Below are 23,353 nucleotides of genomic sequence, written 5' to 3'. Positions count from 1 at the left end.
TCTACAAAACTCCCAAACACAGCTTTCCTCAACACGTATTTCTGTGAGGAAGATTCTACTGTTAGACCTCTCTGCAGCCTTTCGATCTAGTTGATCTTGAGATCCTCTGCAAACACTTCACCACCACTTTCCACCTCACCCCAGAAGCCACCATCTGGGTTCAGTCCTTTCTTTATGGCCAAACTACCAGGGTCTATGCGGGCCCTGAGTCAGCTGACCCCATACCTGTGTCCTATGGTGTCCCACAGGGTTCATGCCACTCCCCCACCCTCTACAACATGTATACCAAACTACCAAACTACTCTTTGACCATCTTGACAGCCTCAACATTCCTTATACCAAATGTGCCCGTGACACACAGTTCCTCCTCAAACTCTCCGCCAATCACAATATTGACTCTACACTCATCAATGGTGTCTTCAGCACCATACAAGCCTGGAAGGCCTCCCATCATCTTTGCCTGAATGATGGAAAAACAGAACACCTTATCGCAGGATCCCCACATCACCTGAAGCTTCTCAGCCCTGCCTTCTTCTTTTGCGTAGATGGTAACACATCCCTGTGTCCAAACATGTAAAAACGCTAGCCACTTACCTGGATGCAGAATTAAACATACAAAAACGTGTCAAAGCTATCGCCTCTTCTACAGCCTTTTCTACCAAACTCATAGACCTCTCTAGGAAAGATCTTTACCTCCGATAATTGGCTCCCCCTAGCCAGAGTCATCATAGGCAGCAAATTACCCTATTGCAATTGCCATTTTAACCAGGACCTCCACCAAAAACATGAACAAATTCCAACTGGTCCAAAACAAAGCCCTCAGAGCAGTCTGGGGTTTGAAGCACTCCAAACACATCTCCGACATCAGACGGGAGGCTCACTTGCTTCCCATCAAAGCCTGCATTGAGTTCAAACGCCTAACCATTACCCACCGCTGTTTACACAACACAGCCCCCCATCTGTCCAACCGTATCACCAAGAAACACAACATGTGCCATCTCCACTCTTCCACCACCTCTGCCTTGAGCATACCCAGAATTGCCAGACAAAGAGCCGGGGGTTCCTGCTTCATCACCATCACTCCCAAACTCTGGAACGCCCTCCATCAGCACATCCAAGACGAACCTGCCTACGTTCTCTTCTGTAAGAAAGCAAAAACTTTACTGTTCAACAAATATTGTAATGTACTGCAATCTACCCTACCCACTCTGTACCGGACTCCTGACCTATGACAAAATGTAACCACCATATTGCTCAGATTGCCATGTAACATCACAATGTTTTCCAAACCATGTACTTCAACGGTGTGATACCTCCGGGTATGGGCGCTACCAACAAATACAATAAATACATACTCTTTGGGGACTGCCCATACGCAGTGCAGTCTTACAACTCACCACTTCAACTTGACTAATTTGATCGACTTCATGAATAGCTGAGTTCTCCGTACCCCGATTCAAATCTGGCTCCTTCACTTTACACACTTATCTCTGCAGCAGGTGCATTACACTACTGAGATATCTTACTGCAGAGTTCAATGTGCTGTCCTACTCGGATCACATTCACAGTACCCCATTTCTTCGTCATAAACCCACCCCCCAGGACCACCCGATCGCTCCCATCTGTTCCATCTGAAGTTTTTTTGTGTACGACTTTCCCAAGAATCACCCCAAACCTGCCTGAACCTCCCTGAAGATGGAGGCCTCTGGAAGAAGATACAGGCAGTTTCAGGCATTAAATAAATTCTACGGGGACCGGGGAACCTACGCAGTGGCACTTGGGCACATTGTAGGAGCCTGCGAATGGCCTGAAGCACTTATGAATAATAATGCACTTTTTCAAAAATATGTGTTACAGCCAACGAGGCGGCAGGTGAACCCCTGTCATTCTGGGATGTGTCACACCATTAAGTGTCCCCGGGTCACTGAGGGTACCACACAGCTAGCCAATGACTATAACATAGCACAAGGTGTGTTTCTCGCCTTTGGGTACAGCAGACATCAGTACTCAGCTTTGACTGCCGCGCACACAGGACGAGAGACTGCGCCACCGTCCTCCAAGGACAAGGCGACGTCTTGTCGCCTAAATTTGAAAGGCGCTGGAGCCCAGGGTAATAAATCGCTGCTTCTTTGCTCGACCGCGCCGGGCATTTGCCATGTGCAGTCATGGGAGGGCGCTTGGAAACTTGGGCGAATGGCCGCGCAAACGCCTCATCAATTTCCAGATCCGGGGGAAGGGAGTCAAACGCTGGAGCGCCCGCGCGTGCGCTTGAGCGCGTCCGCGAGTCGCCACATCATGCCAATTTCGGGGATCAGATAAATTGCAATCATCAATAGAAACAAAAACGCTGAACCCTGGGAAATATAAGCACTGGTTTCCAAAGAAGTGGACAAATAAGCACATTTCTTTTTCCGTGTGTTCTTTTTTTTTCCTTCAGTGAGAATGTAAATATTACTTTGGTCACACTGAAATAAATCTTTGTCCTTACAAAGAGGTAATACAATAGTGAGAGAAGGTTGCCAATCTATCAAATATACCAATTCATAAAAAAAATGAACGAATGCCCAATGCAAGCCATATTGTCCATTACACTACCGAGGACCTACGATGATATTGGTTATTGAGCAGTGGGGGTTGCGAAAAACAAAATGAGTGCCAAGCCGAATGTGCATTATGCACTTAGTGACTAAGAGCACAACCTTGCATTATGGGCATATGTGTCACATATAAAGCATCTGTGCTCTTCGATTTGTGAAATGATGTTTGCTGTTATGCAAAGAATCCAGGAGACCTCGCTGATGCTATTTGATGCCTTCCCCTTTCTCATAGAGATGTTTCGAAAGAATAAAACATGAGTGTACCACAAGTGTCCACCTTGGAATGAGAGACTTGTATCAGAAAATGATTCATAAAGTTATTCTATGTTTACAGATTGTGCTTTGTTCAGTAAAACAAGTGCTCCATTCGAACTATGACTTCAATATACACCAGAAATAATCATTAGAAATGGGTAGTTAGAAACATAGGCAGTTTTAAATATGGGCTGCAATGCACCACTGTGATTTAAGCAACCTGAGAACTGATTGGAGCATATCTTTTACAGTTGATATTTTTCTCCGGTTATTTGTGGGTACAACGTAGTTACATCGCCAGGCTTTTTTTTCCACAGAGTTTTTTGCCAAAAATATTTGGCCGAAAAAAACGATTGAAAAATATGGGGTGGGTGGGTAATGGAATATAAGGGGTAGGAGTGTGTGGGGAATAGGTACTAGATAACAGGGAAGGTGGGGTTTGGGGTGAAACTCCCCAAATAAAAATAAAAAAAAATATCAGTTTTTTCGCCCAAAAATATTTGTTAAAAGACTGCAATAAAAACAAAAAACTGGTGATCTAAGAACATAGAGCCTATTTGTGTGGGCTTATCAATAAGCATTAAGTGGCTTTCTGCAGTTTCCAGTTAAAGATGGTGAAAGGTCATGGAATGACACCTCATATGGAGCGTCAGAGGGCGTACGCTGCCATTTCTCCCGCTCAAAAGAGCAGATGGTACCAAGTGCTTCTGCTTAAAATGACTTAATCACCCTTAATTAGGTGGTTCAGCAACAGAGTTCTTGTAAGTATCACCTTAAAAGAAGACGACAAAATCAGCGACAACACCACCAGAGCGATCAACTCACTACAGTTAAAATCGCACAGGTAACAATACCCTACTTCGGTTGAGAAAGGTGGCGGCAGTGTTGGTGCCACAACAGTCCTGTTGGTGTTCCAGTGGTAGGCGAGGGTGAGATTCTGCCCACTGAGGCTGGGCAAAGGGTCTAGTACACCCCAAATTAGAAGCAGGCACTGGGGTTCAAGTGTATCGTTGAACGGTAGATTCTCATGGTTACATTCGGTGCTTCCCTACAGGTTGCCAGCGCTAGCCTCCTGCCCAGACAAGTGTCAATCAGGGCCTGTGAAGCTGCAGAGAGTCTGCACTAGAAGAGGTTTCAGCTGCCAATATTCACATTGTATGGCTCATGCCCGCTCACCCATACTCGGTGTCTCTGTGGGCCTATTTATTGATGTATTCATTGGTAATTAATATGGCACCAACTATGGTGTGCACCCAACTTCATTTTAGATTCTCAAAGGTCCCACACCCCAGCCAAGCACCAAAGCAAGGTAAGATATATTGGCAAAATTAGACATCCATCTTCCATGATATACCCAGCCAAGATAATTTAGGAAGGCTGGTTTTCTACGCCACCTATCCCTAATGATCTGCTCTGAGCACCAGGGGTTCTATGTTGCTGTGCAGTAGCACCTGGAGTATATCAAGTGCTCGACGGAATAACCACAATAACTGATCTCAGGCCCAAATAAACTGAAACAATATGGCAAAGTACTACTTTATTATCAGCATAAGTAGGGAAATATGGCAGGCATAACAAGTCGCAGCTTACGCAATCTCAAACACATTTCAATTACACAAAGGCTTAATACCTCAATATATATCAGCTATGATGTCATCCTATGTGGCAAGTAGTAAAAAACCTATCTGGCGGAGGGATTGGTTAAGGGAACATATTTACCTATAGCTTATTTAGGTGTTAGTAACCTCATTGGTTGCCCCTTATCTGGTAGGCACGCCTAGAACAACCTCTAACGGATAATAGTAGAATAATAGCAGCGGATTGGCTTCTGCAACAATGTATATTCCATCATCGCAGAGGCCATCCTGATTGGTTGGCATCCTCTTCCAACCTTGGACATTCGGCTCATTAGCAGCACGTAAACAAAACTAAACACAGGTGCGGAGAACAATGTCAAACCACTGCCCACTTGGTCAGTTATCCTACCATCTCTCAACAGTTAGGCCTTAAGCCAAGGCTTCTTCTCTGTAGTTGACCGTGCTGACTGTTCTCTTCCTCTGAACTTTAAAGGAAGTGAAGGTACATTGCTATCTTCACCTGAAGCTTTAAGAATAGGCTTTGTGTTCTGGTCTTGCACCACGTGTGAGGAAACCTTGATTTCTCTATTCCGTCCTTGTATTTAGTGCTATTTGATTCAATTAAACTAGGTGCTATTACTCCTCTTGGCCTCTGGAGACTTGGTTGCTCCATCTTGTATATGCTTTCTGCCTTTTTAATTGTCCAATATTTGGCACTCGCAGATGTTCACTCCTTTACTTAATATAAGAGAAATATGTCCTATGTACATGGCTTATCCTCTTTGACTCCTTGGCGCGAGTTATGGTTGCTTAGCTTACCATAACAGGTGAATTTCTAGGTGTTTTTAGTTTTACTTGTAACCATAACATCCCTTTAACAAAGTTTTTTCACTGAATTTCATAGTTTTTTATTATTGCAACTTCCCTTTATCTAAGTTTTTTCACTGAAACCCAAGGAACTGCGATGGGCACGACTTTCGCACCATCATTTGTGAACTTAATGATGGGATACTGGGAGAAAACGACAGTATGGGCAGAAGTTAACAAAAAGTACAATGAAAAAATCGTGTTGTGGCTTCGTTACATTGATGATTTATTCATAATTTGGGATGACTCCGCTGAGTTGTGGTGTGAATTTGTTAAACTACTCAACACCAACAATGTAAATCTTAAATTCACGGAACACCACAGCCGCCAATCTATCGTATTATTGGACGTAGAAGTCAAGATAGAGGAGCAAAAAATTGAGTCCTGCCTTTACAAAAAAATCACAGGTGCCAACATCCCGTTACACTGAAATAGTGCCCATCCCAAGACTCTTCTATGGAGCATTCCATATGGATAGTTTATCCGCATCAGATGTAACTGCAGCAAAATTGTGGATTTTGACTTAGCTAGTAAAGTAACGGCTCAAAACTTTCAACAACAGCAGTACCCCAAAAAAGATCATTGAAAGGGCATATCTAAAGGTCAGAGAAATGAATAGACACAAATGTTAATAACATCCAAGAAGGACCTAGCAAAAGACGAGGAGGAAAACACTACCAGGCTAATTTTGACATTTGGTAGCCACTCAAGCATCATCAAACGGATAGTTAATAAGTACTGGAAAGTGCTGAAAGCAGATAAAGACATAGGTGGTATGCTACATAAGTATCCCGATATTACCTTTTGTAAAAGCGCCTCCATAAAAGACTTATTGGTGAAAAGCTATATGGCCGTGGAAAGGAATGATATGAATACCAATTGGCTTTCCTCAACAGGAGTTGGTTTCTTTAAATGTACCAGGTGTAAGATTTGCAAATACGCAAGTAATTGTAAAAGCTATGAGCATCCAATATTGAAACATCTGGTCCATATTAACAGCAAAATTGCATGTGAATCTGAACTGGTGGTGTATGTTTTGATGTGCCCATGTCTCAAATGGTACGTTGGAAGCACCAAATGCAAGCTCAAAGTACGTATTTTGCAACATGTTAGAGCCATTATCAACAAGGACTGCTCTTACCCCATGGCTAAACATTTTTCGGAAATGCATAATGCCGACCCAGCTTACCTTACGTTTTTTGGCATACATAAGGTCATTCCCGGTCCCAGGGGAGGTGATAATGAGAGAACACTCTGACAAGAAGAGACTAAATATATTTTAGACTTTGAGAGTAAGACCACGGTGGGACATAATATTGATGAGGAGCTCTACACCTTTTTGGGGACATAAGGACTATACTTAATATGATACAGTACCCCTATCAGCTCATCAACTCTAATGACCTTACATTGTAACCTTATATGTTTGACTTTCTGAGCAAAGTTTTCTTTCTTTCCTTTTTTGCTTATCACTTTTTATCTTTCACTTTTTGTGGTGACTTACAATTCGACTCTAATATTGAATTGATTTGGCAAATCTGTGTACACAAGGAGGCATTTTTATTGATGACAACACAATTTTAGCATGGTATCTGAGTAGTGGTATCTTCTATACATCTTTAAGTGATCTGATGTTTTTACAATAGTGTGATTAGAAATCTAGTTTAGTGTTAGGACTGTGTTACTCTTTGTCTTATATATGCACTTGGCACTTTAGAACATTTCTCTCCTTTATACCCATTTTGATATTACTATGCCTAAAAAAGCAAATATAGGAATACATCATTGTAATGTATTATTTGAGGTAGATCCTTAGTATGTGATACTGCAAGATATCTGGTTCTCTGTGTTGTACTATGCAAATATTTATTGTATCAAAGCATTTTAGAGAACATCAATAGTTTGCACTATGCACTTTATAATATGACAATATTGTTCTTTTTAATGAGAAATTATCTATATCATAGGAATGCATTTTTTGCACATAAAAAATAACAATGTATATTGGAATATCCCTGAATATATTGAATACGCACTATGCACTTTACATTTTTACAACACTGCTTACTAAGTGAGATACTAATTTCAATCACATACATCCCCATTGACATGGTGATAGGTATATATAATGACTACCTCGGTCTGCAAATTCTTTTCGCAGATTTTACAGCATTATATTATTTTTGCCATGGCTAAGGGTAGAGATTGTTCTATGCCTATTCACTTGGCAAATATTATTTTTTCAAAAATCATTAGTGATGATGAATTCATTCATTACAAGTGACTTGGTGAACATATTCTTGGTTTCCAAATTGGAGTAATATGTTAAACTCTTTGTTTTAAAAAATGAAGTCCATAACACAATGCTAACAACATTGCAGCACGCACGACTAAGCACCGCTTTTCCGATTACGGATTGCGTAATATGTAATTGCTTAGTTGAATAACATTAACATCTAAAGGCTATTAATTGTGTTTGCTTTGCTCCGGCTTAAAAGCCAGGTTTTGTCTGTACAATACATACTCAACAGGTTAAATTGATAGTTACTTTACATTATTGGTAATGAGAATTAGTAGCCCAAGCCAAAAAGGCTAACAGCCATCATGTTGAGTCTGTAAATCACCTTTTCTATGTTTTTCACTGAGGTGTGTGTTTTTTATAAAAACGAACTTCCTGTGGGTGATGAGTGACTATGAACAAGCCACTGGGTAGTGGCGAAACGCGTCAGACTGCCGTCTGGCAAGAAAACTCTCACTGGGAGAATTTAATGGATTTTTTAACTGCTGCAAATAAAAAATAAAGGTTGTTTCATAACATACAACCGGCGTTGCAGTGTTTGCTGTTGGTTGCCCGTGATTATTACGTCATTTGGAACATTTTTGTACGTGGAGTGCTGCTCGCCTGAACAGTCTCTTCTGATGCCGTTCGTATTTGAAATATATATATATATTTGCATGAAGATTGCTCAGTGTCATTTGTCAATGCCCTTAAATGCTCATGAGCGATTCGGAAGATTCTAGAACATTTTGAAAAAGTATGATCTGGGATTGTGGCTGAAGAAGGTTTAGGGAGATGTAAGGACGGTGGCCCTATTGATCATGTGAAGGCAGAAGGGGTGCTAGAAAAGGGGATGTTGGTCTGGGGCAAGAGAGTGCAGGCCGACGTGGAAGATGGCTGGTGCTATGGAGGGATGCAAAGCATTGATAGATTGTAAAACCAAGGTTTGGAGGGTTGCCCGGAGCAATGGCAGTGATTAAGATTCAATTAAAACCTCCATCAATAACTCTTTCGTTTTGCATTCTCGTGCAAACTGGCATCCAAGAAAGCGATGAACATCAGAAACAGACATAGGAACCGGTGGCACAGACTGCTGCGACAGCATGAGGTTGAAAGAGGGCAGTGCATGCACGTTACTTAGTCCCTTGCAGTGGCTTGGAACCTGCTTTACAAACAACATATAGCAAGGGTAAATGATGTCCCCAATGACAGCCCAGGGATTTCACTTTTAAAATGCAGATTGCACCTAATTTAAAAATAATGTTAAACAGGCAGTGGAAAAACTTGCAGTTTTAGTTGTTTATGTAAGCATGATGTCAGTGCCTGGCAAATGCTTATCTAAGACTATGCACAGGCCAAAAGTGTTGGCTTTGCCAATTACTGTATTTAAGAGGTCTTCAGTGCAGGAACACAAGTACTGCTTATAAATCAAGTGCATGAAGGCACACTTGGTTAAGGCATGTTTTTTGAAGCAGTAACACATTAACAACTGCAATTAAGCCATTCAATCGCAAGAGGACTGTTTAGATAGAATAATGGCAGGGGAAAACGTGGTATTACTGCTTGATAAAGCTAGTGCAAAGAGATCCTAGGAGGATGTGTCTTGGGGCAGGAAGGGGCGGGTAGTTGGGTGCGAATGGCAACAGGGATTAGCAGAACCATGGGTAGTCAATGGGTGGGAGCATAGCCAAACAACACCTAAAAGCTGTGTGTCCATTCTCACATGCCATCTTCCTCCCGATGCAATAGATTTGGCAAACACGTGACGCTTATGCACCACCTGATAGCCGAAAGCTATAAATGAAAAAATGCTGGTCATTTACAGCATATGGATTTCTTACTCGTCATCTTCACTGACGCAATATCGGTTGAGTCGTATCACTACAAAGTTACCCTATACACGCTAACTAGTTAGTCTGACCACTTGCGCCGAGCCCACAGATTTTCATAAACACAGCAAACTGTACAGTTCCAAATATTTTAATTTTCAAAGAGCCAACCTTCCAAGGGTCTTCCTCAGGGATGTTATGCCACACCAAAATACATCCATCAGTTCAAAATGTCATTAATTAAGTATTTACAAAAAACAATCATTAGCGTGTAAAATTAAAACCAGCAAAACAATAAATGGGAGAAAGAAGTTTTACATGATACACATGGGGGGGTATACAATGAACAAGGGGAGGGGGACAGGGGAGAAAGAAACAGTGTTAGTTTATATTAACTCAACCATATTATAGGACATCTTAAAATAATTTGGATAGCATCCCAACCCACATTGTCTTGGTTACCTTCACCGATCCACCTAGGTGGAAGTTTCCACATGAACAACTATATCCAAAACCAATGGGACGGTACCACCACCAACAAAACCAAAAATAGTGTGCAAATGGTCTTTGTGATGACAAAATAAGTTTCAAAAATCACAAATTCACCCAAAGTGAAAAATAAACCAAGTGAAATACATCAAGATTCCATTACCAAGTGCTGATTGCTCTGTCCCTTGCCAAAAATAACACCAACTCTTAAAGTAAAATCCTCATAGCTTAGTCCATCTCTGCGCTGGAAAAAGTAATTATTATCAAAATGTAATAATGTTACTTAAACTCAGTCTCAGAAAGATTACTTAACATCTTGCTGCATCACCATATGGGTCCAATGTTCTACCCTACCTCAGTCCTTATTGTTAAAAATCCAAAGTCTCAAAAAATTCCACCACAAGGATGCACCTCACTTCCAAATTCCCAAAATCAAAAAACACCATGTAACGCACGTAGCTATTTACTTCTAAGCCAAAAGACCAAAAGTAACAGAAGCACAGAATCCAAACACTCACAATAGTCCGGGTGGTTTAGGCCCGATACTCCAATGGGTTTAACGCTGGCGTTATGCATGGCCATTCAGTCGCCATTTTGGAAATGCATTTATTTATACGTTGGGTGACGTCAGACGCATTGCGGATGACGCAGCCCATCATTAGCATATAGAAACAATAATCTCTAATTCGTTTAGATTTTTGTGACGTTGGGCTCCGGTCACGCTTTCAGTTTGGTCAGTGCAGCTTTCCTTCTTGTTAGGAAGAGGTACTTAAATCAATTCAAAGTTTATGACCTACGAGGGTAGGATAGATCCAACCTGGATGCCCCCTCCTTTCTTGCATGTCAGCCTATACCTGTCGCTTTATTGCTGCAGTTCTGATAATAATATTAATATTGGTACAGAATACTGCACCCCGCCGTAGCACCCGGCACAATGTTTACAGACGCGAGAACAGGTTCCATGAGTATTCCACCCTCGCCTCCTTGGACCTAAAATCGCCCCCCATCTGGCAAGATACATAACATCCCGTTGTAGCCCACCTTGGATAAATAACTAAGGCCAGACAAGCGTTTCCTCATTTGTGTCATAGCAAGGCTGCAGTTTATTTTAAACATTTCATGTTATCCCTTCAAACCAAACAATGACCTTCAATACATGACTACAATCCCAGATGATAGGCAGCACCTTTCTGCTTACACATTCCTGGCACCCCCACTTTTCACCTTTCTCTGTTCCTTCATTTATTTCTACCCAGCTCTCTTTTACTTGTCCATTCCTTTCCAGCAAACTTAGGCCACCACTCCCGAACCTCCCAGAGCCTGACGGTTTCGGCAAAACACATTGGCCGGCGCTGGTGACGGGCTGCAGGGAGTACCATTATGCTTTTCTTTTCCACCAGCACAAGCTGGAAGCTGATGACCATGGCGGGTGCTCCGCCTCTTTATACCATGCGGCCACCCACCGTGTTAGGCTACTGGCTGGCCAGTGACCCTTGGTCCTTTTAAACCTCCCTCAGGAGGTTAGTTTAGGCACTGCTCGATTGCCTGAGTTACCGTCTGTGACAAAAAAACACAGTCATTAGACAACCTGCAAAGAAAGTTACATGTTACGGTGGGTTGGGTGGGACAGCGCTGACCCTGCTGCAGGGGGGGCAGACATGCAAAGAGACCACTCCCCCTGCACAGGTACCCTATATACGGGCCATAGTATATGGCCCCACTTCCTTTTCCTGCCTGTGCCTCTCTATTGAGGCAGCAGGTGGGGAGGGAGGCTTGCCCCTTCTGCCCTGTTATGCCTTGGCACTCTGAGCCCCTTCGGGGCGGCGCCATGTGCTAACATGGGCAATCGGGTACTGCTCGCCCCCCACCTGGCAAGATACATAACATCCCGTTGTAGCCCACCTTGGCTAAATGACTGAGGCCAGACCAGTTTTTCCTCATTTGTGGCATAACAAGGCCAGAGTTTATTTTAAACATGTCACACTATCACTTCAAAGAAAACAATAACCTTCAATATATGACTACAATCCCAGACGATCGGCAGCACCTTTCCTCTCACACATTCCTTGGCACCCCCCTTTTCACCTTTCTCTTTTCCTTCATTTATTTACAGTCAACTCACCACTCCCCAAACCTCCCAGAGCATCTCGGTCTGGGCGAAACACATTCGCTGGCACGGCTAATGGGCTGCAGGGAGTACCGTTATGCTTTTTTTTCCCACTAGCACAAGCTGGAAGCTGACGGGGATGGGGGGTGTCCCTCCTCTTTATACCATGCGGCCACCCGCTGTGTTAGGCTTCTGGGTGGCCAGTGACCCTTGGTCCTTTTAAATCTCCCTCAGGAGGTGAGTCCAACACATGGAAAGGACACTTGTAGGCCTTTCCATGTGCAAATAGGGAACACTGATTGTACTACTGTTTGCTTACTAATGTACGACTTGTTGGACTCAGAAGATTAAAATCCATAAGTCAGCTCTAGTGTTTTCGTTCTGATTGTTCTATCGGTTTGACCTCTATGACTGTATACTTTATCCTGAATAATACTGCCAAATGCTCTAAATGAGCCTTTCTGTTGCAAATAAGAGAAGTTCACATGTTGTTAACACATCGTAAAATTTACGCCTCTTTTGGCACCAAATGTTTAATGACTTTTAATAGAAATAGAGGGATATCTTTTTCCCTATTTGAGTGCATCTGGGCTTGCTGTGTAGCAATACACAGCTTTGGATTCTTTTGCTTTCTTCTGTCCCAAGTGGCCTTGTGACGACAGCCCGATTGCACCATAAGACTGATTGTAATACTGAACACTACCCTTTGTTGATACATTTCTTATTTATAAATCCTACTACTTTCAGACTCTTTACTTAACCTGTCTGTGCACCCATATACTCCTCTTTCACACATGCCACACTAAACCTGAAGCCCATGTGGTCATGGGTGTGCACCCCGGGCCCCTCCTGACCCCCACCGACGATGCGTGCATGTCTGCTATTATTTCTGCCCCTTGGACGCTCCTCTTTTTGAGCCCTCATGCTTCCCCAGGAAAGCCCTTTGGTGGGGGACCAGCTCCCCCCTTTCCTGCTTGATCTCCACCACTAAGTTTGGGGGCTGTGCCCCATCCCTGCGGTGTCTGACTTGGTACTGCTGTACCCCTCACTTGCGCTACCCGTGCGCAATGGCTACATCATTTCCCCCCATCGCTGGGCTTCTTCTCTCCTCCAGCGCTGCGCTTGTGCACCCTTCCACATTTGCCCCCGACCTGCAACCCATACTTATCCCTGCAAGAATTCACATTCTTCACCCGCCTGCTGCCAAGCAAACCTTTCAGCGCTCTTTCTACATGCGTCTCTACAATCTTTGCAATCCTCTCACCCGACGCGTCCTGTCTGCCGCTGCCCTCAAGGCCCCTAGTGGCTTCTTAGACCTGGCATTCGCCTGTTGCTTCTGCTTCAGGGATTCGTTGTTGTCATTAGCTTCCGCCGCCTTCCACAAAGACTTCCTGGCTCTTTGCGATCTCTTGTCTGCTGGTGGGTCGCTCTCCTCTTCCATGATCTTTCTTTTTAGAGCTGCGTCCTCTCTCTCTTGCGCTTCAGAGTATTCTCCCAATGTCTCACTCGCCCTCTCCTTGGGCTCCGGCCGCCCACTCTCCGGGGGGGTATCTGGCATGTGATCCTCTCCCTTGGTGTCTTCCAGCACTACGAAGCCCTCTTGCTCCTTCTCTTTCTTTGCTGTTGCCTGTGCTATAGCCAGTCCACGCCGTTGATTCTTGTGGCTGCTCGACTTCTCCTCTGTAGTTAGGCCTGTTCTTCAGGACTTTTCATTCTTCCTTGCATTTGTTTTGGTGCCTGTTGCATGTCAGGCTTCGCAGGACAGCAATGTAAAGTTCTTATTAATGTATTAATTTATTTTCTTTACTGTGACGAGGAAGATGAGTGACGAGGAGGATGAGTCATCACTGCCTCCAACTCGGCTGCTGCTACTGCTTCCCATTCCACCTGAGGAATGCTGCAGCACCATTGGCCGACACCCCTGCTTCTCCTTCTGGACTTCTGGTGTCCTTACTAATTTATTCCAGAGATCTAAATCTTTGTCCCAAGATTATTTGAGCTCCCTGACTGCCCACAGCATTCATCCCTTCTCCCATTCCAATATGGCCACCACTGGTACCCCCTGCTGCAGGGTCCTTCTGCTCTTTCAGTTCAACCCTTGTATGTTGGTTCTTGCTCCTCAATCCCTTCCAAGATGGCCGCCCACTCTGTAGTCTTTTCTTGGTCTTTACTTCCCTGTTCAGCAAATGGCCTCCATGCTTGCAGGGTCTTTCCTCTTGTCGGGACACCGAAATGCCGAAATCAAACCCCTGCTCTCCTCAGGATGCCTGTGCCGCCTTAGCGGGCTGTAGGGGTTGCATGCTCACACACCCACACCCATCCGGCCTTCGGCTTCCTCAGAAAGATCACTGCCACTCCGGGAGACCTTTGCCTGCTCCGGTGCCTGTGCCAACCTCTTGCAAGCCCTCCTGCCCCCTGTTAAGTGACCTTCAAGGTTGCTGCTCCCTGATGGGGGAGTCAGGTACTGCTTCCTGATGCTGTTCACCGCTGAACCATTCCTCGATCGTTCTCGACTGCCGTACTCCACACCTGATCGGCCTTCTGCTTGGGGGGCGCTGCGGGCAGGTTGGGCTGGGCGAGCGTAAAGTCCTTCTCAGTATTTCTGTATTCTCTACTGGATTTTGACCAAGCGCTGCCACACCACGGACAACGCTGATCCTGCTGCAGGAGCGGAGAGGACATGCAAAGAGGCCGCTCCCCTGCGCAGGTACCCTATATAGGGTCCATAGTATATGGCCCAACCTCCTTTTCCTGTCTGTGCCTCCCTACTGAGGCAGCAGGCAGGGTGGGGCTTGACCCCTCAGTTCTGTTATGCCTTGGCGCTCTGAGCCCCTTTAGGGCAGCGCATGTGCTTTCCTTCTTGCTTTTTACCACATATGTGGTTTTGATTTCTTGTCTATTTCCCGCCAACTCTATTCACCATGCCTCCTCCAGGCAGCCGAGTGTCGCATTTCTAATTCCTTGCACGGCTCCCGAATGCACCTCTGGAGCAGCAGTGATCGCCTTGTCTAAGGGTTGCTCCTCGGGGAGCCGGGAAGGTTCAATAATTCAGAGGTTCGCTCCATTCCTGGCGCTGTTTCTGCTTTGAGGGGAATGGAGATTGGGGACAGACTGTTTTTCATGTACTTTCATGCCCCATTCTCTGTTACTAGACTGCAGTTTGGCTAGCTGCTGGCTCTGTTTACAAGCAAACCTTTCCTGGTATATGGCTCACCCCTGCACCCCCGCGCCACACACACTCAATGTCTAGCTAAAGGCAAGATTGCAAAAATGGCAGTTTCCATAATGTTTGTACTGGCGTTCGTTCACCCAGAATCATTGCATAGTTTAGTTACAATAGCGGAAATCACCCAAAAAATAACAAGCGCTTTCATTTCTTGCTTCACCTGCTGTTTCCACTCCTCCTCTTGAACCTTTCCCTCTTCTCTGGAATCTTCCTCTGAAATCAATAATGCCCCTCCCCCCATCCGGAAGAAGCCCTCGGCTAATCAGTGCCGCTCTGTGAACAAGTGGCCTGTCTATCTTGGCGCCCATTACTCTAAAGTTCTGGAACAGGTGGCATAATACTTGTTCGCTCAATATCTTGAATCTGAACGTCTGACCCACTGAAATCAGGGTTTTGGGGTCGGTTCCCCATTTCGCCGTAAGCCGGTTTGGCGCAGACGTTATGCCGCAAGACCCACTTTGGCGCGCCCAGTTTGGCACAGAGATCTTTTGGGGCCAGCACGTTTGTGTGTTACAATACCCATATTTTAATAAAATTAAAAAAATTAAAGCATTGGTTGGTTGCGAACCCAGGGCTGAAGAACCGAGAGACAAAAGTGTTAAACACAAGGCCACAGAAATCATGAAGTCTTATATCCGCAAGTTATATGTATGAACCCAAGTCAATATGGGTGCTGTGCTTGCCTTCTTCTGAAACACGAGGTGGGTTGATATATATATTTAGTACCCGGTGAGAGTCAAGCAGAATGTAAAAAACATTCTGTTTGGCTCTTGCCAGGTCGTTACGCAGCCGAGAATGCCTCGATTCTCGGACGGGATTCAAGACGCGTTGTCCACGGTGTGGGGCATGGCAACCCTTCAGCCAATGAGAATGCTCGAAGCAGGGCCATCCCCGCTGCGAGCCTCCACATGGCTGGAGGCTGCCATGGTCCCCCGCCGGGGATTCAGGTACGTTTACCTTCTTCTTTTCTGTCGCCTTTCGGGCCAGTGTAGGGTGACTAAACGTCCCAGTTTTCCTGGGACAGTCTGGGGAAATCGCCCTCCGTCCCGGGGTCGCGATAGTTTTTTATTTTACAAACCCCATCTGGGGTTTGCAATGGTGGGTGCCCACGGTCACTGTTTGTGCCGGGACCCGATTTCGAAATCGCGAAATCGGGTCCCGGCGCAACTCTAACTGCGAGAATGGGGGCGTGAAAAGCATTTCACGCCCCCATTTCCTCCCCCTTCCCATCCCCGGCCACTTTTCTCCAATGAGAGGGGTGTGCATGTGAGCGCACCCCTGCCGAGCCCCTGCAACAGGCCATAGATATAGAAGTCGGACTGTATTTTATTTATTTATTTATGTTAGTCCTACTTTTATGTCTATGGCATGTCCAGGTTTTTTGTGTGAAAAATCTGGTCACCCTAGGCCAGTGGTGGAAATGAGAAAAATCTGGAGGCGGGTCCCAGAAGGGCTCGTGGGGGGGCAGAGTTTGGAGGAGGGGAGGAGTTCTGAGGAAGCAGAGTTCAGAGGGGGGCAGAGCTGACAGTTGAACTCTGATCAAAGGAAATGTTCCAGATAATAGCTTAAAAAGGGCGCAATTTCTTTAATTGCTTGAGAAGTACACAAACCATAGTAAGCATACCTTATTATAGTTTGTGTACTTTTTAAGCCATCTTTCTCAGCCGAGCATGTTCCAAAAAACAGCAAATACCAGAATTCATTTGGGAAAGGCAACGATCACTGAGCTCGCAAAGCTGGGGGCTCGGTGATCATTGTATTTTCCAAATGGATTCTGCTTTGTGCGCACAGTGCGCTTTCTACTCATCACAGGGTGTTTGCCCCACGGCGAACCTGGGGGCTCGAGCACCTAAGTTCGCCCTCAGTCTGCATTGGCTCCTGCTGTGACATAGGCATGGGGCGGAGCCTGAAGAGCTCTCATGGCACCAATGTGCTGTGTGTGGCTCTGCCCCCAATCCATACCGTAGTGCGGCAACTGCTTTGGTTTGGGTTTTTAAAAAATAAATAAAAATGAAACAAACTTCGAGCACTTGGTTTATAATGGGCTATTAAGGGATGAGGCTGGCCGGATTTTCCAGATCCGGCGACATATCTGATGCCGGATCTCGGATCCAGCGAGAGCGGGCCAATTGGCGAGCGCTGAGCCATGTATACATGGTGTCGCCCCTCACCCACCAACCACCCACTAATTCTGCCAGGACTAGGGCTATGAACCCTGCTGGGGATGGACTAGCAGGCGCAGGGCCAATGACTTTAATAAAGGCACATTGGCAGGGCCAATAAGAGAAGCCTAAACCCAACCACAGGAAAAGCACCAAACCTTAAGGACATCTTGGCCAGAAACGATTACTGGCAGAGCCCATAACGACCCCACTGCATTACCCAGAAATGAAAGAGTGAGCTTGAGGCTAAGCACATTATTTCAGGATTAATGACAGAATGGCAAGGAAACGTATGGCATTGCCAAGGGAGCTCTTAGGAGTGTGTGTGTTTGTGTGTGTTTGTGTGTTTGTGTGCTGAAGGATACCTGCATGTAAGTGTCTCACTTTCATTACTAATAACTCCCTGGGGGTGACAGCTGCACTTGACCTAGAATAAAGAATACACAGGATATGTACAGCAGCCATTGATGCCGCCTCGTAGCCGGCCGATTGGTGCTATTTAAGTTTAGTCAATACTTTTGCCTCAAGGTACATTTATTTTGAGAATTGTAGGAACTGTAGACAGCATCCAGGAGAAGGGACCGTGGCCCCTAACTTGCTGAACTGAACAAGGCATTGGTCTGAGTCTAGATAGGCACTGTGTGCATGTGTGTGTGCGTTTGTGCTAAAGGGCCTGGGTGTATGTGTGTGTGTGTGTGGGGAGGGGGGGTAGAGTACATGTGTGTATGTGTGTGTGTGTTTCTGTGCGTTTCTGTGTGTGTGTGCTAGAGTTCATGGGTGTATGTGTGTGCGTGCTAGAGTGCATGGGTCTATATGTGAGTGTGTGTGTGCATGTGTCTGTATGTCTGTGTGTGTAGAACAAGGGAGGATTCCCAAAACAAACTACCTACTGGTGTCACACTACTGAACTGGTATATGTGGACTAGGTGGAGGCAAAGGGTGAATCACATTCTTGTATCAAAACAAATATCACAAGAAGTGCACATCAGCTGGTCAATCAGAGAAAACAATTTTTTATATTTAATTTTTCTAATACATGTTAAAAGAATGGAACATGATCAGTTCAATTGTTAAAAAAACATACGACAAAACAGAAAGAAATCACAGTCCTGTTAAGCAAGGAATCATGTGTAAACAATCACGTGAATCTATTTGCTTGATTCAAGTTATACATCAACCCTATTATATTTCTAAGGTGGTGTTAGTAATGACAAGAGTGACTTCATATCATAGACAAAGGATGGCAGTACTTCTACAAGGGCCCCAGTCGGGACAATGTGTGAACATGAACCCGTGTGGGGAGTGTGTCGACAGGATGATTCTATTTCCAGCCTTAAAAGACAGTCTTCAAGAGTTTAAGGGTGACTGTTGTCCATTAGATGAATGTGGGACCAGATAAGGCTTTCGTCAGGACACGGAAAAACGACAGCTTTGACCCAGGTGTCGTATTCTTCATAGTAAGTGTAGGATGTCTAAGGATGTAACTCTACAAACAAACATGTATGTTAAAAACTAGCTATATTGTAAATGGCACAAGTGACAGATGCCACAACAGTTCAAAATGAAAACCAGCCCTTGCATATCGTGACTAGTGTGCAACCTGGATATATTCAAAATTCAATCATGTATATATCTCTTTAAATTGTTTAACATCTATGTCATTAGGCTATTTAGTGTGTATTCTTTTTACATATTTGTATGATTTCACATTTAATGCGATACCATAGGACAGCAGATGTTAGTTATACTTATACACTTGCCCCATTTTAACAAAAACATTAATAACTAGCATGGTGCCTTACGGTAGAACTTCAAGAAGGTGTTCTATGTGGGTCAGGCGCTGTGGCTTAGCACTCCATGTAAGTCTGGAAGGGCAAGAAAATGCCAGTAATGGCCGTAGTTGGCTGTGTGAGAGACACAAAAGAAACAGAGAGACGCAAGAAAATGCGTCATCAGGTACCTGGGTGCTATCCCATGTGGTATTATACAGAAGTACATGTACATGTCCTCCTACCTTCTATAGATAGTCACATTGGAGAACGCAGCGGTGGTTTATTCGGAATGGGCGTAACCACACTGTTGGTGAAGTTCGTCCCGACTCTGGCACAAATATTCGCTGCGTTCTAAATGACACGGGAAAGTGAATGAAGCACTGTTCAGTGAATCGTCCTTGTTACGCTTCCTGTATTAAACTATTCTCTAATTTGGGTAAGGATCGGCTTACTTGCAAATTTAGAGCTCTCTGTCCTTCTGTTGTAGCGGCATCGCCAAGTTCGAGTGGATCCAGTGGATCATGTGATGTCTATCACGTCCTTACATACTCGCGTGATACCATGAATGAGCTGCAAAAAAGGTCGGCCATCTTAGAATGTATACATCAGGCCATACTTCTATTGGTGCGGTAATGTTAAACGGATTCGAACACGACACAGTAAACAAAATGCAATTTCGTATTTGTGCCTGAGTAGTCAATGTTACTGAGTGGATAGTCTAGTCGCACCAAGGAGGGGCAAACATGTGTGTCAAAGCCTTATAGGCTGGCCGTGCTTCGTGTTGCGTGTCAGTGGCTACTAACCCTTTGACATCGGGAACGGATCAGTGAGGCCCCGAATTGGACAGTATGGAACTCCATCAGCTGATAAACGGAGTCAGCCATCTTGGAGTGTCCAAAAAAAGGGAAGCCAATAATATATAAGCGCGGTGGTCCTAGCAAGACTCAGCGCAAAAAAGTGCACCACTCAGAAAGAGACATGTCTCTGACATTTTTATTTGCGGCAAACTTCACTGGATGAAAAATACAGTCATAAAATGACCTATAGAAGCCGTCACACGCTTGCATGTGTCAAAAAGCCCAGTTTAGTAGTTGGCATGTCTGAATAGATATCCATGGCTAGTACCCATATGGCAATGGGAATGAATAAGAGAGGGCAGGTACTATACAGTGTTGACCTGCGTGAGCTGAAAGATGGAAGTGGCCCCATATATGGGAGCTGACTGATTATGGGAAGCCCAATGGGAGAAAGTGCTACAGCCCATGTGTGTCACTCCGGAGCCTATTTATGTACAAACAAGTTCCATTCAATATACAGATTTAGTCCACACTTCACAGAATCTTGTTTGTAAATCCATTTTTGCTCTAATTTCCGCAGGTTAAGGTCCCTGTCTCCTCCTCGGGGGTGTGCATCAAGGGTTTGTAAGACAAACCATGTCATGTCATTGTGTGAATGTTTCATCTTACTGTAATGGTCTACTAGTGGTTTATCTTTAATGTTATTCTTGATGCAGGAGCGATGTTCCCCTATTCTAGTCCTGACAGTGCGTTTTGTTTTGCCAATGTACATAAGTTTGCATGGGCAGATGATGCAATAGATAGCCCATTTGGTTGCTCAATTTGAGAATGATTTGAACGTCCAAATGCCGGTTTTTAGCTTGATACATTTAGCATTTTCGGTGTAATTGCACATCAAGCATTTTCCACATTTAAAGTGGCCTACAACTGGGGGCAAACCCCATAGTGTTGGTTGTGTAGGTGCTTTGGTGGGCTGTCTGGGATATGTATGTACTAGTCTATCACCAAGATTTTGTAGCCATTTAAAAGCAAACCGGGGAGGTGGAATGGAAAAAGACTCTGAGGCCGATTCATGGAATAATTAGCGCGGCGCAAGTGGGCAAAAACGTGCGATTCGCAGTGGAATAGCGAAAATCGCAGTGAACGTGCGAAAATCGCACAAAAAGCAGCGCACGTCGATTCATGGAAGGCCGTGCGCGAGAAAACCAGCGGATGTGCGAAAAAAAAGTGCGCGGCGCACGTTGGCGCACGTTGGCGCACAGGCCATCTAACAGCGTGCGCCAGGTCACAGCGAAAATCGCACAGGCCACAGCGAAATTCGCACATAGCGCGGCGCACGCAATAAAAGTAGGCGGAACACGGGCGTAACACTCGGAATGGGGAACAACTTGCCAAAACGTGGGCGTCACGGGGGAAGTACAGGGCACAACTGCGCGGAACGCCCACACGCTCGCCTACAACACGTATTCATGGAATAGAATAGGGGAAAAAAGCGCACGCTCAAACCAGCGCACAGGCACAAACACGACCGCCACAAGAAAGGAGGCGGTAGCGTCTCTGCGGCTGTAAGAAATGTGCGCCGAAAGGTGCGCCAACAAATAGCACCTATATACTGCCATGATGAATGTCCCATACTGTGGCCCTCCAGGAAAAATGACGTGCAAAGGGGTACCCACAAACACGGACACCCGCTGACAAAAAATACGTGTGCATGTATACCGGGGTGCGCGGGAAGTGTCACACGCGATTTGCAGGGTACGTGCATCACAGGGGTTCGCGTGAAGTTATTCACACGATCGGGCCTGGGGGAGCGGGCTACGTGTATTACAGGGGTTCGCGTGAAGTTCCTCACGCGATCGGGCCTGGGGGAGCGGGCTACGTGTATTACAGGGGTTCGCGTGAAGTTCCTCACGCGATCGGGCCTGGGGGAGCGGGCTACGTGTATTTCAGGGGTTCGCGTGAAGTACCACACGCGATCGGGCCTGGGGGAGCGGGCTACGTGTATTACAGGGGTTCGCGTGAAGTTCCACACGCGATCGGGCCTGGGGGAGCGGGCTACGTGTATTACAGGGGTTCGCGTGAAGTTTCACACGCGAATAGCCTGGGCGCGTGAATTTGAGGGGTGCGCGGGAAGTTCCACACGCGATCGGGCCTGGGGGAGCGGGCTACGTGTATTACAGGGGTTCGCGGGAAGTTCCTCACGCGATCGGGCCTGGGGGAGCGGGCTACGTGTATTTCAGGGGTTCGCGTGAAGTTTCACACGCGAATAGCCTGGGCGCGTGAATTTGAGGGGTGCGCGGGAAGTTCCACACGCGATCGGGCCTGGGGGAGCGGGCTACGTGTATTACAGGGGTTCGCGTGAAGTTCCTCACGCGATCGGGCCTGGGGGAGCGGGCTACGTGTATTTCAGGGGTTCGCGTGAAGTACCACACGCGATCGGGCCTGGGGGAGCGGGCTACGTGTATTACAGGGGTTCGCGTGAAGTTCCACACGCGATCGGGCCTGGGGGAGCGGGCTACGTGTATTACAGGGGTTCGCGTGAAGTTTCACACGCGAATAGCCTGGGCGCGTGAATTTGAGGGGTGCGCGGGAAGTTCCACACGCGATCGGGCCTGGGGGAGCGGGCTACGTGTATTACAGGGGTTCGCGGGAAGTTCCTCACGCGATCGGGCCTGGGGGAGCGGGCTACGTGTATTTCAGGGGTTCGCGTGAAGTTTCACACGCGAATAGCCTGGGCGCGTGAATTTGAGGGGTGCGCGGGAAGTTCCACACGCGATCGGGCCTGGGGGAGCGGGCTACGTGTATTACAGGGGTTCGCGTGAAGTTCCTCACGCGATCGGGCCTGGGGGAGCGGGCTACGTGTATTTCAGGGGTTCGCGTGAAGTTTCACACGCGAATAGCCTGGGCGCGTGAATTTGAGGGGTGCGCGGGAAGTTCCACAAGCGATCGGGCCTGGGGGAGCGGGCTACGTGTATTACAGGGGTTCGCGGGAAGTTCCTCACGCGATCGGGCCTGGGGGAGCGGGCTACGTGTATTTCAGGGGTTCGCGTGAAGTTTCACACGCGAATAGCCTGGGCGCGTGAATTTGAGGGGTGCGCGGGAAGTTCCTCACGCGATCGGGCCTGGGGGAGCGGGCTACGTGTATTACAGGGGTTCGCGGGAAGTTCCACACGCGAATAGCCTGGGCGCGTGTATTTCAGGGGTTCGCGGGAAGTTCCACACGCGAATAGCCTGGGCGCGTGAATTTGAGGGGTGCGCGGGAAGTTCCACACGCGAATAGCCTGGGCGCGTGTATTTCAGGGGTGCGCGGGGAGTTCCACAGGCGAATAGCCTGGGCCCGTGTATTTCAGGGGTGCGTGGGAAGTACCACACGCGATCGGGCCTGGGGGAGCGGGCT

This window comes from Ambystoma mexicanum, chromosome 13 (genome assembly GCF_040938575.1).
Source record: "Ambystoma mexicanum isolate Mex_15411 chromosome 13, UKY_AmexF1_1, whole genome shotgun sequence".
Classification (NCBI taxonomy): domain Eukaryota; kingdom Metazoa; phylum Chordata; class Amphibia; order Caudata; family Ambystomatidae; genus Ambystoma; species Ambystoma mexicanum.
The sequence above is the reverse complement of the archived record's forward strand: the minus strand, read 5'-3'. Positions refer to the sequence as shown.